The sequence below is a fragment of the Nestor notabilis genome, unplaced genomic scaffold (genome assembly GCF_000696875.1).
Source record: "Nestor notabilis isolate BGI_N333 unplaced genomic scaffold, ASM69687v1 scaffold2854, whole genome shotgun sequence".
NCBI classification, from domain to species: domain Eukaryota; kingdom Metazoa; phylum Chordata; class Aves; order Psittaciformes; family Psittacidae; genus Nestor; species Nestor notabilis.
In genome coordinates this window covers 1-15,969 of record NW_009925912.1, presented here as the reverse complement: position 1 = coordinate 15,969, position 15,969 = coordinate 1, and positions in this window count along the sequence as shown.

Here is a 15,969-nt window from a genome sequence, read left to right as displayed (position 1 = left end):
TTTCCTTTTCTTTCAATAACAACGTTTTTAAAAGAAAGCTAGTTTTCTAGGTCAGAGGACTCCACACATCAGAACAGATTGATAGGAAAGTCATAATACTTGTAATTCCCGAGACCTTTTATCTTGCACATCTCAGACGGACTCCAATGGTATCACCTGGCAGGGAGCCAGAGGAGCTCAGCTACTAAACCACCATGATAAGATCAGCACTGAGTGGAGGAAATGCCAACAAAAATCTCCCACCTTCCCTGGATTTTCATCCAAACAAATGAGTATGTCACTTCAGTTTCCCCATCAGCAAAGTTTCAGTGCCTGAAGGTCAGCCCCAATCTCCCTCAGTAACACTACATCAATAAAAGAGCCCCTCTCCCACTCCACTGCTTGTCTACGAGGCCTCAGCTCCTTGGTGGAACCAGAGATTATCCCATGGCAACTGTCTGCATCACATATGCGGGAACTCACGATGGGATGAATTCAAGATGAATACTATTGCACCACTCTCAGAAGATGCCATAAAAGGAGACCTACAGAAAGCATGAACTATGTTAACAGTTGATGCCAGAAGACTAAGCACCAGATCCAGAGAGGTATTTAGGCACTGAATTTTCACTGATGTCAATGGGAATTAGGTGCCTAAAGACCTCTGGATCAGACCTTTAGCAGAGCAAGCTTTAAGGCTTGATTTTTCAGTAGTTCTGTGGTCACCACAGATTCTTCAGCTCCTCCTTTGAGGAGCAAGTCCTTCAAAGGAATGCCTGGGAGACTCATCGCATGTGTCTTGCCTGAAAATAACCAGCCAGTTCTCAAAGGAAACAGACTGGACCCCCTAAGTATTTGTAAAGAAACCCCATTTGTTTATGACCTTGTTCAGGTGTCACTGCTTGGCTTCCTAGGAGCCCTTTAACTCTGTGAATCTGTAAGGCAGGATCCTGTCTCTACTACCAGGCTTATGGAGTGGCAATATGTGAGGAGGCATCTGACAACTACTGCATTGTGGAAGAATACCTGATAGACACTAGCTGTTCATTGAAGCTTTCAGATTGTTTTCAGTTAACATAGATACCACTGAATTTCACTGCCTTTTAAAATGAAACAGAACAACCAAACAAAACCACAAAACCAAACCAAACAAGAAACCTGTCCACAATAATATCAACCAAGAATTCGATAGAGTTCTATAACCCATCATCTATAAAGAAATTGAATTGCACATGCTTCTAGTGGACAGCAAAGGGCAATCCCTTGCGCCATTCAGAAACATAAATCAAAGATACCACCCAAAGGAAAAGGGAAGGAAAAAAGGGCCCTTGTGATGACAGTTCAGATTGAAATTAATTTGCCCACTTGCAGAAATTCTGAAAGTGTTTGCTCTGGAGTTTTCATCCCCACCACACGGCAGCTGCTTTCTTCCAAAGCACACACTCCCACTGTTGTGGGCTGGTGGAGCAAGACAGCCAACATTGGAAACAGACATGTCCCATGGTGGCATGACAAGCAATGGGCACAGCGGCCACACCACAGGGTGCACAGAGCCGTAAGTACATACACAGACACAGGCTTGTGTCTGGCCCAGGGACTGACAGAGGGGGAAGGTGTCACGAATATAAATCTCAGACCAGGGAGCCAAAGAACTCAAGTGAATTTTAGCCACATGGGTACCTCTTGAGTTTCCCTTGGCTGCCACGATCAACTGTGGCCCAAGGTTGTAAAACCTGCCCACAGCTGCTCTGCTCACCCCCAACCTGATGTTTCACACTGTGACTTTATGCAGGCTTGTTTGGGTCTAACAAGGTCCTTATTTTTCTACAATGCAGGAAATAAGGAAACCAGCCATCAATTATTAGAAGCGCAGCAGATCTGAGCCGCGTGGCTGTAAAACAGATTTTTCTTTAATGAAACTGAGCTGGCATTTGCCAGAAATAACAAGTGCCCAAGACCAAAATGTAAATCAAAACTAAAGGAGAGTTTTCAAAACTTTGAATCATTGGTAGCAACAGACAAGCTCAGAAGGAGGTTGGTATGATTTTGGAATGCCTTAAAAATGTGTGACTAATATGACTTCTAAAGACATTATTTGTGAGTTAGTATTTCAGTCTCCCCACAGAAAGAAAACATCATGACCAGAGAGGGCCGCAATGTTTGCTGTAATAACTACTGTGTTAGTATGTCACTATTGCTATGCTAGGAAGGAGGCTGAGCGCCTTTGTTTTCATTTCAGAAAGCAAAGAAAGGGAAGACGTTAATGTTGAAAGTCATCGGTGCTTGGTAAGAGAAGATCACAGCTGTTAAAACTTTCCCTGTGTTCAGGTTTCAAACCTAGCTCCTGGTTTTAGTTGGTCTCAGCCCAGGTCCCAGGCAACAGGAGGTTCCATCACAACATCTCTGAATAGAGACTAGTCTAGTCAAGGAGGAGTGGCGCTGTTTGCTGAAGACAGAGACATAACAAGAGGAAAGAAAGGGCATGTTTGGAGGAAACGTCAGTTGCTAGTGATTGCCCTGCCATAATTACTGTCAAACAGCGTGATTGTGGTGTGGTAATGCTCCTCCTTCCCCAGCCTGCCCCTACTCTTTGTCATGAAACCCAAAATGAGGCCCTAAATTTGGCCTCAATAGGGATGCTAAGCCCAAGGATTGCAGTGCAGAGGGCAAATGAAGGAAGAGCAGCACCAGGTCTGGCAGCAGGAGATGGCCTGGAATCCCATCTTTTGCAGATTTCAAGTGGAAATCGTTGGGATGGTCCCGCTTGTTCATCTAGTGATTCTACCATTGAATGAAATTGTCCATGGTTGGAAAGAATAATTTCTTCCAAAAGAACATCCAAACTCAGCTCGGTATCTTCTAGTACCAGAGGATTATCACATCCATTGCTAAGCTATGCCAGGGTTTAATTAATCCCTTGCAGTCAAAGACAGGCATATCTTCCTTCCTGTTTGATCTGTCTCAGTTTCCAGCCATGAGATACCATTCTGCATTTATCTGCACCCAAGAGAACCCTCAAGTATCACCTGTTTTCTCCTCTGGTGCATCTCCACGACAGACCAGATTGCCTTTAATCTTCCATTGGTCCATCAGTGGAATATATGGGTTTAGCATCTTCCAGTTCTCCAAATCCTTTGAGTTTACAAAGCCTTTTAAGAAAGTTTGAGCATTAACCCACCTTCCTGCAACCAGAGTGATGCTTAACAGAAAGATAACATCATGCTATTAAAAAGTGTAGCGAAGTATCACATCACCTTGTACCCCATTAGAAACGTATATTCTCATACCAACTGAATATGACATCCTGATCCTTCTAAGCATCACTGCTTTCCAGGACATGCAGCCTCCCATCTATAAGAACAGTTTATATCTTCTATGCCGAGGTACAGTCTCATGCTATGGACTGTATGAAAATACTCATTGTCCAGTTCCTGATCACTGCTTAAGAAATCCATGTCACATGCCAGTCACTTCCTAATTTTTATTTATGATTCCCTTAACCTGGAGCAACAGACAAACTTTCGTGGCAGTGGGTTTCCATTTTCTGCCAGGATTTCAGTAGAAACTATTAGACAACACTGGGAACAAACTCAGACTTTCAGAGTTGTATACAAAATACTGCCACTGAGCAAAATATAGTTGTATGATGTGCATCTCAATTTCTAAAGATAAATCAGGTTTTACTCCATTCAAAAGGCAACATTATTGTTTTCTATACCTCTATTTTTCTGTCATCAACGCTGCATGTGACAATGTGAAATTCAAAATGTATTCCAGAAGCTTAAGTCCAATCTACCAACACATTTACCTCTGCCAGCCTCACTCTCAGGCTTGTTATAAAACAAGAACAAACGTGGTGAACTCTTTCAAGAAGCAGAACAGCTTCCTTCAGCTGCTCTGCTAAGACAGATTTCTGCCACAACACATCCCCAGCTCTAAACAGCCTAAACTCCACCTGGACCATAAGGATGTAGATATGACCAACAACTAAAGGCCAATACTGCTGGAGGACTTCAGCATGGTCAGTTAATTTTCATATTTGGAAAACAAGATGCATTGAGAATGAATAATAATTCAATGTGAGCCTAATTCTGTATCAATAAGGCTATTTCCTTCTTCAGAACAATGGTTGGCATTTTCTATCCCCAAGAGGCAATCATTTGTTAGCAATGGCATGTCCCCAGAATGCCACAGAACATTTCACAACTGCTTTGCACATAAAAATCAATCATTTTCTATGCCCAGTTGTCCCACCACTGGCTCTCCCAACTGCTTCTCTTAGAGCCCTTCACTCAGTCTGGTTTTTACTGTATGTCTTCTTGGTGTTTTCTTGACAAACAAATGAGTGACTAGAAACACCAGCGTTAGACGAGGAGGGATCTGAACTTTGTTCACTAAGTCAGAGAGGACAGAAGCCTAGAGTATTACAGTTTAAGAGACCTCTTGTAACTTTATAGTGCTTAAGCAGTTGAGCGAGGGAATTAAAAATGTCACAGGAAAGACAGTTGGGCCCAAAGAGTTATATCCCACAGTAGGATTTCCACCCATTACTGTCTTTAAAAACTCCAGTGACAAACAACTCACAGCCTGCTTGGACATCATATGTCAAAAGCTAAGTATGCTCCTATTTAATGTATTTCCTAGTGTCAAGCTCACACAATCCCTCTGGAAGAATAAACCGATGTAGAAGAGACAAAAGGTGCCGAGTATCAGGTGCATTTTACAACGTACTGAGGACCACCAGAGAAAACCTACAGCCACGCTCACTTCAGAAAGTGCAATAGGAGGTTTTCTTCCATACCAGCAGAACAAGAGTGGTGCCTCTGAAGAATGACAGCACATGTACCATGTACACCTATTATAACCCCGATCTGTAAATCGATGGATTACATGTGTAGAAGGTCCTTCTCATATCTAGCTCATACTATAAATCTGGGTTGCTCATCAAACTAAGAAATGCTGTAGTCAGGAGCCTTCACATTGGAAGCAGTACCCAATTTTCCAGACTGTATTCTCTAGTGGTAGTTAGTATCATAATTCATCTTAACCTAAATGCTAGTTGGTTATGAGGCTACTTTTCACCAGGTTTCCTCTCTAGTCTCATATTAGCTAGGCTCTGAAACCCTCCCTGTCACTTCAGAGTGACTGCTTGCTGCCAAAACATCTACTCCATGACTAAAACTTCTTTATCACCTCTGATGTTTACTGTTCTTAATTGTCAAGTCTCCCAGCAACTTCTCCAACAGCTAATAAAAACTCTATTGTTGGTATTAACACTAAGCCTTAGCAAGGAAAGTGCCTTAAGCAGGGTCGTCCCATTTTGAGAGGCTTAACCTGGGTACCAGCAAACCAGCAAGCAAAATAGCAGTGTCTTCTCTCAAACCTGCCAAATAAACTGTCCTTGTAGGTGATGCCATCATACGTTCAGGCTCAAAACACTATTGATGATTAGTCATTCCAGTGGTTTGCTTTCCCTTTCTGAAGTTTGGTCCCCTTTATATTGGCTTTCTATGACTAATCTTTCAAAATATACAGGCTTGTAAAAGTATTTGTGGAAGTGGAGAACTTATAAGCAAATAGGCATAGAAGTGAATTTTGACAAAGCAGTCTGAGGATTCATGCCAGTAATCTCTGCCCAACAGCTTCCGACAGGATGCAGTAAGAGAAAGGAGATCTCATATGAATAATGTTTCCAATGAAATCCGGCCAAATCACCCTGACAGGTTTTGAGTATTTACACATTCAACAGACCCAAGAGCTATGTACACCCGTTGCCATACTTCCACATATTCAGCCCACAATTCAAATAAGTTACAACCTTTTCCATATATTTAAAAATAAGCCAACAGCAAAGTTGCACAAAGTAGAAGACAGAGGCCAAGAGGCTGAGAAAGCAGAAAGAATAAGTTATTGAGACTCAAGGGCAGGGAAATAGAAAGTGGGCTCTAGGGGTAAACATCCCCTTAAATTTCCTGCATACCCATTGAAATCAGAGAGATGCTGAAATGCTTGTGGATATTTGTTTCGAAAAGAGAACCGTTCACACACATAGTCTGTAGCTTATCCCCACAAAAATATAAGTCAGCAGCCTTACCGAATAGCTCAAGAACTCAAAGAAAAAGAATATAAGCCAATTTGTGGTGAGTGGGCAAAAGGAAAAATAAGAAGCAAAACTGTTTAGATGAAAAGCGTGAAACATCTTTTTCTCTTGCCAAGTGAACTGAGTCCATACTCACAGGACTAACTTGAATGCACCAGCCCTCCAGGGCTCAAATCTGCCTCCTTTTTACGCACTCTTGGTTTTAAAATGGTGTCACTGCAGGTTTGCACCAGAGCTAGGGATGATGGAATGAGGCCAGCTGGGTTTCAGTTGAACATAAACCAGCTCTGATGACTTCAAGGAAACTGAACCTTAAAACAATCAGATATCCAGAAAAGAGGAATTTCATGCTGCTTTTTCTTCTTCAAGTCCTGGGAGACAGTCTCAGCTGCAAAATCTGTTTTGCAGAGATCTTGGGAACCTTATGGTAGCTACCTGCACGTCAAGCCCAGGCAGCATGCGTTCCATCAGATGATTTCTGCCTCAAGAACAGCCATAAGAGACTTCCATCTACTGGAAGGCAAGGGCAACCTTGAAGTTGCTTCCTCCAGCAAACCAGCAAGGAAGATTTGCCTCCCAACAGGTACATACTATTAGTTATTTCCAATCCAGTTCCCTTAAAGTAGCCTCCTTTCTCTCACCTCAGCCTGTCAAGCACTAAAATAAATGGGAGAATTTGTTTCTCAGCAACAATTCTGCAACTAGCAGTGTAAACCAGATGCCAAGCGGTACGAAGCCAGACTAAAACGTTCCGTTAAAAAGCTTACTCTCCAAAGATAACAAATATGTATTTTGCACTTTTCACCACTCACACTCAAGGAGACTTACCAACAAGGCCAAGCACCACGTACTTCATGTAGCAAAGAGAGAAATCTGGTCCACACACACGCTGCGCCGAGGGGGTGCAGCCCCGCTCAAGCCAGTGCCACCCTAAACTGATAGGGCCAAGATGTTGCAGTGCAGCATCCTGCACCACCACCAGATCACATCTCAAACAGCACAGTCACCTCACCCAAACACTGCACCTGAACTAACAAACTCTGGCCCTCAGCATAGAAAATTAAGCTGGCTCTGATGGTGTGCCGAAACAATTGCACTGCTTCTGGCTCCAAAACTGGCTTATCTTTCTCTATCCCTTACTCCATTCCATTCCTGCAGCAGAAACATCATGAACAGTACACAGACTTGCCCCAAAATGACACATGTGCTACAGCCTAGAATAGGGTTCAAGCACCCTAACTCTTTTCATCCAAAACATTTATATTCTTGGCCACGTGAGCTGCTGACAAATCCTGCACCATTTTTGCCTGTTTCATGTACAATGGCAGATCACACCAGCTTTAGACCCGTGCAGGGCATTGAACGGGAATTAAAAATAAAGGAAAATGCACTGTTCTGACTGAACTTGGCATCCCAGCTATTGGGCTGCTTCAGCTCGCGCACTTCTCACTCCAGGACAGTTTAACACTTGAATCTTCTCTGTGCCTCAAAAGCATGGATGGGATTTTCAAAACCATTCCGTACTGGCCTCTTCCTGAAGTCAATGCTACAACGCCCTGCAATTTCAGCAGCAGCAGCAGGGCAAAGCAAGAGTTATGAAATCTCATGTTAAATCCTTTCTGGGATTTTCCCAGAAAATAGTGGGTAATAAAACAGAAATTTCCTCTTTTATCTGTTCTCACTTTGACTCTCTCTTCCCTGTCCAGCGCAGATGGGGGTTGGGAGGTAGGCAGGATGTACATAAGGACCAGTAAGCAAGAAGTGATTTAAAGTGAAATGAGTCCTTCTGAACGCAAACTGCTGCTTTCCTCGAGCACCCTTCCTATCCTATTTAGTCTTCTCTCTCAAGCGTCTGCCCCGACAGAGATGTTGCATCAAAGAGCACAACACACAGCCTTCGTGAGTGATCATTTGCTCTAAGAGAAGGATTCAGGTTAAATCAAAGCCAGCTGCTTTAGAGAGGGGCGGGCGGCTAAAAAGAAGTTAAACAAAATGATAATAACAAATGCCATCTAGAACCTATGTACATAGGAAATCTACTCTTGTATTTCAAATAAATAACTCTAAGGTATTTAAGCCTTATGCACAGAAAACAATTTTATAGCCTTTTTTTTTTAAGTCATCCTCTTGCATTGTTGTTCTGCCCTAATAACTCTGAAATGTGCTACTCATCTCTCCCAGTTAAATATCCTGTTTCACAAGCCCACTCCTAGATATCTGAAACTGCTCAGCATTTCTATCTAGCTTTAGGCATCTAGCATTCCAAAGAATTAATATTTAAACTTATTATAAAGGAATGGGGATTGCGTTAAGCATGTAGCATTTAGCAAAACATTCATGTTAATAAACTGGTGTGTTGCTTGTTTGAAGCACATTTATCAGTCTTTAAACTAAAAATAAAAAGATAATGCTCCAAAACTGGCACATGTGTCTATTCTCCTTTTAATACAACCAAGACTTAGATAGGATTATAGAGTGGGAGCTATCAAATTTCAACTTTTACAATACACTTAAGATTATATTATCTTTCTTTGCCCAGGGGACCATTGACTTCAGTATTTCAGTGACTTAACCACAGCAAATTGTGAAAAAGCACATATTTTGAATGCTCCTAGACCATCTACCTCTTCTTGGGAAGTGCCTCATGTTAACATTTTAACATATTACTGCTCTTACAGCTCTTGATTATAGATAAATGAATAAAAAACCTAAGACATCACTAACTCATTTTTTCCCTCTTATATTAGCCTTTGATTTACACCTCAGATATGCTCTCGCAAGCTAACACATGTAATTTATTTACAGCATTGGAAGGCAAAATACATCATCTACTGTTATACAGCCTTCCACCAGGTATTAAAATACCAGGTCCCTGGAGACACACTTCATATAATTCAGCAAGTTCCAAAATAAACCAAACCACCAACCCCTTAAGCACTTAAACCAACAATGGACATCTGTATTAAAAAGTTGGTTTGACAGTATTTGATGATGTCGCCTTAATGTCATTTTCCCCTCTGGCTAAATATGCAAACAAACACATACGGATGTATTTGCATTCTAAAACAACTGACAACTCTCTAACTCTCACAAAGCCCTCCTATCACACACGTAAATGGCAGAATTAAATGCAGTTTCAGATGGTTTGTATTCATTTAACCCCTAGAATAAGTTCGATCAGGTAGATTCAATTACAGTGCTCTTTATGCAAAACAATCACACACATATTCAGACATAATGACAGAGAAGTCAGAAATAATTATTAGATTTAAAGCAAAACAATTGCTTAAGGAAAAAAAAAAAAAAGATAGCACTGAAGCACTTTGTGACTATTTGGCTGAGATCAACCTTGTAATTCCTAAATGCTCAAAACCTCAAAATAACCTAAAACTCAGAATTTGGATCTATTTCTTTTTGCAGCTCTGGTAATGTCTCATCTGTTTTTGAAGTAGTCCCCTTTCTACAGATAATCTTAATCATTAACAATCATTTAATACCTCCAAACTAATGACAGTAATTCAAAAGGAAAACAAAAACCAGTCCTTGTTCCAGGTTACTGGTGAAGCGCAGAGATTGTGAGAACACAAAGTTCCAGGTTCCAACCAAGATTTCACATAGTGGGTGCCAGAAATGTAATAGGAGGGGAAGGAAAAAGGGGAATTCTTTGCCTCTATTCTTCAAAGCCTGTGCAGAAAGGCAGTACTGCAGAAGTCTGAACTGATACTTACCTGAACGGAAGAACCGGCCCTTGCTTTTTTACATGCCCCATTTAAACGCAATAAAAAGGCATGAGTGGTTTTAACTGGTCATTCTGGCTATGTCATTGTAACGCTCCCTGCTCTCAGGAGAGGGTAACAGCTGTGCCATATTCAGAAACACATACTTTTGCTATTGTTTGCACATTTGTAGGGCAAGATTACGCTGTACCACAGTTAGAGAGCGCTGCCCTTGCTTTGGAACCCTGTATTCTTTGAGTTACATCAGTGTGCTGAGAAACAAAGTTTGGTGGCTGAGTTAAAAAGGCAAACAGAAAACAACAAACTATGAAAAGCAGTTTCACGCACTCTGAAATGATTACTAGATTGCATGTCTTGTTCAAGCCTGTTGGCATATAATCATAGAAACCTGGAGTGCAAAATGGAGCAGTTGACATCTATATTCCCTCTCCCACTACCCTGCCACTGACATCTTCAACAGTTCCAAAATCACTAAACAGCTGAGGTTCATGTTTCTAGAAAAGTGGTAATCATGGTTCTGAACATGGAAATTACATTCGCAGGACTACAAATTTCTCTTCATAGTCTATAAGTTATTCCACTTCTAGCTTACAGATGGATTTAATACAAGCTTGTTATTTGTTCTACAAGCTTTTCCCTGTACATAGGATAAAGAACTTTTGGTAATACTAGAACTGAAATACTGACCCAGCTAAAGTTAGTGGACGAGATTCCTACTGATACTAATCATTTAGAGTAAAATGTTGTCCCTCCTATTCCACATGCTAAGCACCTTTGCTCACTGGAAGTAAACAAACCCAAAACCAACACTTTGTTGCAATGATGAAGTACTATCTATCTCCCAAAAGACACTCACTTTACATGTAAGACTTTTACTAAATAGAATGTTGAAGCACTTCCAGAATATATTGTCAAATCTATTCAAAAACCTGAGCATACACTTAACAGCTTCTGTGTATACAGGGTTGAACTCTTGACATATGAATAATCATTTAAACATAGTTGAATACGTAATTTAGAATACATTAAGTCAAAACTATTTGGAGTTGATGAGACTATTATCAGGAACACATTCATGCACATACTTAAGCATTTGCAAGATTTAGATTTTAAACTTGCTCTTATTATAAAAGAAGAAATGAAAAGATATTTTTCTTCTCATCCCATTTAATAGAGAATATGATAATTTCCATTTTCATACCACATGTTAATGGGTGTTTTTGCTTTTACAAGTACTGAATGCCTTTATATGACAGGTCAGTCGTCAAATCTCCTGGTTTCTATTTATTAAATATTCTGTAGTACCAACGCCTAAGTAACAAAGAATTTCATTATTATGTACAGTGAAAGCTTTTTTAAATTAAATCCATGAAAGGGTCATCTTCAATTCAGTGACTCTGATTTTGCAACACAAATCATTAAAAAAACTTCCTTCGGCAGCAAGTAACTCAAAGTTATTTTCCTATTCAAGACAAATAAGCATTTTAGTCAGTTTAAGGGAGGAGAGGACAGTTACAATTTATCCCAAATGACTTTATACACACATTTTGCAACCTGCAGTTTCTTCTCCTTTCTCCTCTTACAAAAAGAAAAAAAAAAACAGGGAAAAAAAATAACAATAAAAAAAAAACAGACCATGAAATAAGGAGTTCTATAACTGCAAGTTCTGTTCAAATAAAGCTTTAAATTCCTTTCTGTAGCAGGAAGTTCAAATGCAGCAAGCAAGAGAACTACAGTGGAAAGAAGAATAATTTATTTCTACTGCTCTATATAAAATTGAGAGAGTTTAATGTTTAGTGAGCCCATTCCCTGTCCCCTTATCAGCCCATATAATATTTATCAGCTCTAGGCAGTCCCATTTGCTCCAGTGGGATAACTCAGGTGAACACAGAGAAGGTATTTGAAAGAAAATGGCAGAATCAGGCCCAAGACCAGTCGATACACCTAATAAGTCATATAACCAAAACATATGCTTTTGCTTAGCATAAGCTGTTACTTATGCAAGGACTGTCCTGCTGACCAAGGGAACAGTCACAGGGGTTTGAAATGGCAAGACTTAACCCTCCTCCTGAACAGCAGAAGAAAATTAATGCATTTCAATACATTGGTTGTACAATGGCTGAAAGCAGCTACAGCTAAAAAGGACAAAAGCAAAGACAACCCACTTTCTCCTTGTCCGAATACAAAATACTCTCAACAAGAAAACATCCAACTCCTGCAACCCGAACAGCTTATTGTTTTGCCCACTGTAAGTTAATAGCTGAAGTGGTTACTGCAAAGGTCTGGGCCATTTGGATGATTTCCCAGTGGCACAACTACCAGGATAAATCTCGTCATTTCTACTGAGTCATGAATTAGGTACACGAACGAAACTGGAAAAGAATGAAAAGGAGAAGTGGTTCCTGGTAACAGCCATAATCAGTGGCATGAAAAAACAGAGATATTTGACATCTTTATAGATTACTCTTTTGTCACCATCAAAGGTTTCTTTCCCAAAAGTTTCTTTACCATCGACAATAATTATTTTACTCTCAAAATGGTAATACTGTAGCACGAAATTCAACAAAACAGAACCAACACCACGGAATCCCAGTAAAACATTGTAAAATGGGCTCCATACCTTAAGGTACAGTTATTCTTTGCCGAGCAGATCACAAATGCCTCTAAGAAGCACCGCCTGGGTGCAAGTACTCTGCCTTGTGAGAAAGACAGGGAAATCAATGATCAAGAGAAGCGTGGTGTGTATCACAGCCAATCATACCAGAAGGAGGAGGCTGGGTGAAAACTGGGTGTTTATTTTAAACAGCTCCCAAACAGAACAAAACATAACTCCAAAATACTGGTATTTTTGGTAAACAACCAACAGCTCCATCCTGCAAAGTTTAAACCCAAATGATCTGATTCCCAGACACAATCCTCACCACCACCCCTCAATTTTTGTTTGGCTGTTCATGTCAAACAACTTGCTCAGGCACAGAAGCATTTTGCAGGGTCGTAACTTAAAACACTGAGGAGTGGAGTAATACCACACAGACACTACAACAGCAGGATGCTTTCTCCCCATTGTGATTATTTCAAAGCTGCCCTTTTTATTAGCAGGGTAGTGGATCATTTTGATTCATCCTTTTTTGAAAACATAAATAAATTTAAAAATAAGTAAAGGCACGTTTAGAAAAAAAAGAGTATCTTTTACAGGCAACTATAAAAATCGGGTTGCTTTTGTTAAAGAGCGTCTTTTACCCTCCGTACTTGCAGCTTTCAACTGTGGATAAACCAAAACCAGGAGGCACAGTCAGTAATCTAACCCAGACTGTGGAGGGAATTACTGGGTACATGGTACACTGGGACTGGAAAGCAGGAGACGTACAGCGTGATGATCTGAAATCAAGCTGTCATCAGTTTCCTTCCCAAAAGCTTTTACTGGGTAAATCTGAATATTTCCCTCATTCCCATTTCTTAGCTCTCTTGTTGTATCGCATCCACACGCAGCCATCCCTGCTCCTTTTGTTTATCTTCCTGCGAGAACCAGGGTTGTTGGGAGATGGTTTAGACCACTCCTTGAAAGATCACTCCCGATTACTTTTAGATACACAGAGCTCTGATTTTACAGTTAGATCACAGCGAGTACTTGAGTGACTTCTGTTACTTCTGACTCAGAAGCACAGGGTGCTAAGCAGGGGTTGGCACCTCACTGTATGCAGTGGGAGAACTCTAAAATGCCTGAGCGGGCATTAAGGCACTTGCTGACACTGTACAGGTCAGAAGCAGCAGCACAATCCACATATTTAAATCAGACTCTAGCCCAGAATTTTACTTTCCCAAACTTCTCCTGAAAATATCTCCACAGGGAGAGGAAAAAAAGAAAAAGAAAAGGCAAAGAATAAAATAAAGCAGAAACAAAACAAAACAAGAAATCCCAAAAAACCCTGTGCTGCTGACTTTGGAAAAATTCATCATTGTCCATCAAATCATCACACTCAGTAAATGAACCCTATCCTGCCCATGGACACCTCCTACTTACTCCCATGACTCAAGTCACCCATATACTGAAGCAACCACAAGGTAACACCCTGGGCAGAAAACACATTAAGAAAAAAACAGCAGCAAAACTTAAAACACCTTTTTTCCCCAGTGGTGAAAAGGGGAAATTGATCAGCCAGGAAAGATGAATTAGCAACCTTCTCCCATGCCCACCTACATCTGCCATAAAAGTCCAAGTCGATGGAAATTCCACTTCTTTCCCTCTCTACACCCCTGCCCTCGGCAGTGGTCACCAGAGTAACACCTATGAAAAGAGAACTAAATAGCTCAAAGGGGAAAAGGAAAATAAAGGAAAAAGGAAAGTGCTTCTGGGTAAGATTTAAAGCTGGTATGACCCCTAGTCAAGTGGCAGCAACCTCACCCACAGCACCACAAGGGACTTGAGCGTCTCATGAGTCGCTTCTACAGCCAACAGCCACAGCAGCACAGTAGTACTAGAGCTCATAGCTGTCCCTTCATACCTCATGAACCCTCCTTTTCCCCCCCCCCCAACCTGGTTCTGTGTAACAGACCTTCATTTTATTGCTGCCAAACATTAACAGCCTTTTCTTTTCCTTTTAATCAGGAGATGAGAATCGCAGCATTAACAAACAGAAAAATATAAAAGGTAATTTATAACCTGCTGCTCCGTTCTTGTCTGTATTCACTGGTGATGAACAAACACATCCTGCACTTTGCAGGACAGACCTAGCACAGACTGAGGTGTTCATTAACATAACTTCACGGCAATGAAAGGTGCCATCACCCTAGGGGACGAGCTCACAAAAGAAAGTGTTACTAGTCCAAGGGCACGCAGCTTACTTCTATTTTTCAGAAGAATGGACAGAAAGAGATGCAATGAAAAAAGTCCTAGTAGGAACTGCTTTACAAGAAGAAGATAATAGCATGTAGATCTCTAAAATAGAGAATGGGAAAGGACTGAGCGGACAAAAAGAGAATTACCTTTTTAACACTACAGAAAACATTGCTTTAATATTAATAAACAGGTGCACATGCAGCTTTGCAAGCGGCTTTGTAGCATAAAGGAATGCTTCAATTCCCACTGATCCCATCCAGTGACACCTTAGAGGGATTACTTCAAAACTAAGTTTTGATTAACAAATTCCAGCTCAGTTAACAAGTTCTAGCTTAAAAGGGTAACTAAGATTTCAGTGAGCAATTCCTAACCTAACTTCAGCTTTAACAATAGACGGGTGAAAAGTGGGCATTTGTTGAATTTGACCTTACAGGCATGCCTTTCAGGCTACCAGGAATCCCAAGCCTGAGGATTCACTGCATGAATCCAGCATTTGTAACACCTCCTTGGAATACGAACTATAAATCCAAGCAACCGTGGGGAAACTGCTGAATAAGAACGAGGCATTTATTGTCAGTCAGGCATGCTCGCAAACAAACACCCCACACGCACGCAGGACAAAACTAACCCAGTGTTCAGCACCATCCTCCAAAAACAACCACCTCCGAGAGCAGACCAAACCGAGCTGCAGTCGCTCAGGGCACCTAAAGTTGATGCTGGGCTCGGGATTTGAGAAACGCTCTGCTTTCCATCAGCAAAAAACCACCCTGGTTTATCCTGAGCCTCCAAGGTGCGGGGTGGGGGGAGTTTTAAAGCTTATAAAGTTAGAAAACATTCTGAAAACCAAAATGAAGAGAGGGGAAGCTTGATACACGTTTTGTTTGGTTGGTGAATAGCTATTTGGTGGTGGTAGTGCTCAGTTCACGCGGTTTTAAACTCACCCTTCACGCTTTGGTGTTTCTGCTGCTGGAAATAGTCTTTAGAGCCTCTGGCGCATCGCAGCTCCTGCGCCCTCGGCAGGATGGGGATCCTCTCGAATATGCTGGGTCTTTTGGGGATGAAATCTAGCAGAGGCGCTGACATTTCAGGGGGGCTCTGCTGAGGCTCCGTGCGGTCACCGCCGTTGCTGACAGTTATTTTAAAGGACATCTGAGGATTCAAGGCAGCTTTACCGGCGCTGGGACGAGTCCCCCGCGGCGGTTCCTTCAGAGGCGCTCCGGGGCATTTATCGGTCACCTCGAAGCGGGCGCTGCTCCTCTGACCCGCTGCGAGCTCACAGTGCATGTCCGCGTCCGGCTGCTGCCAGGGCCCTCGCC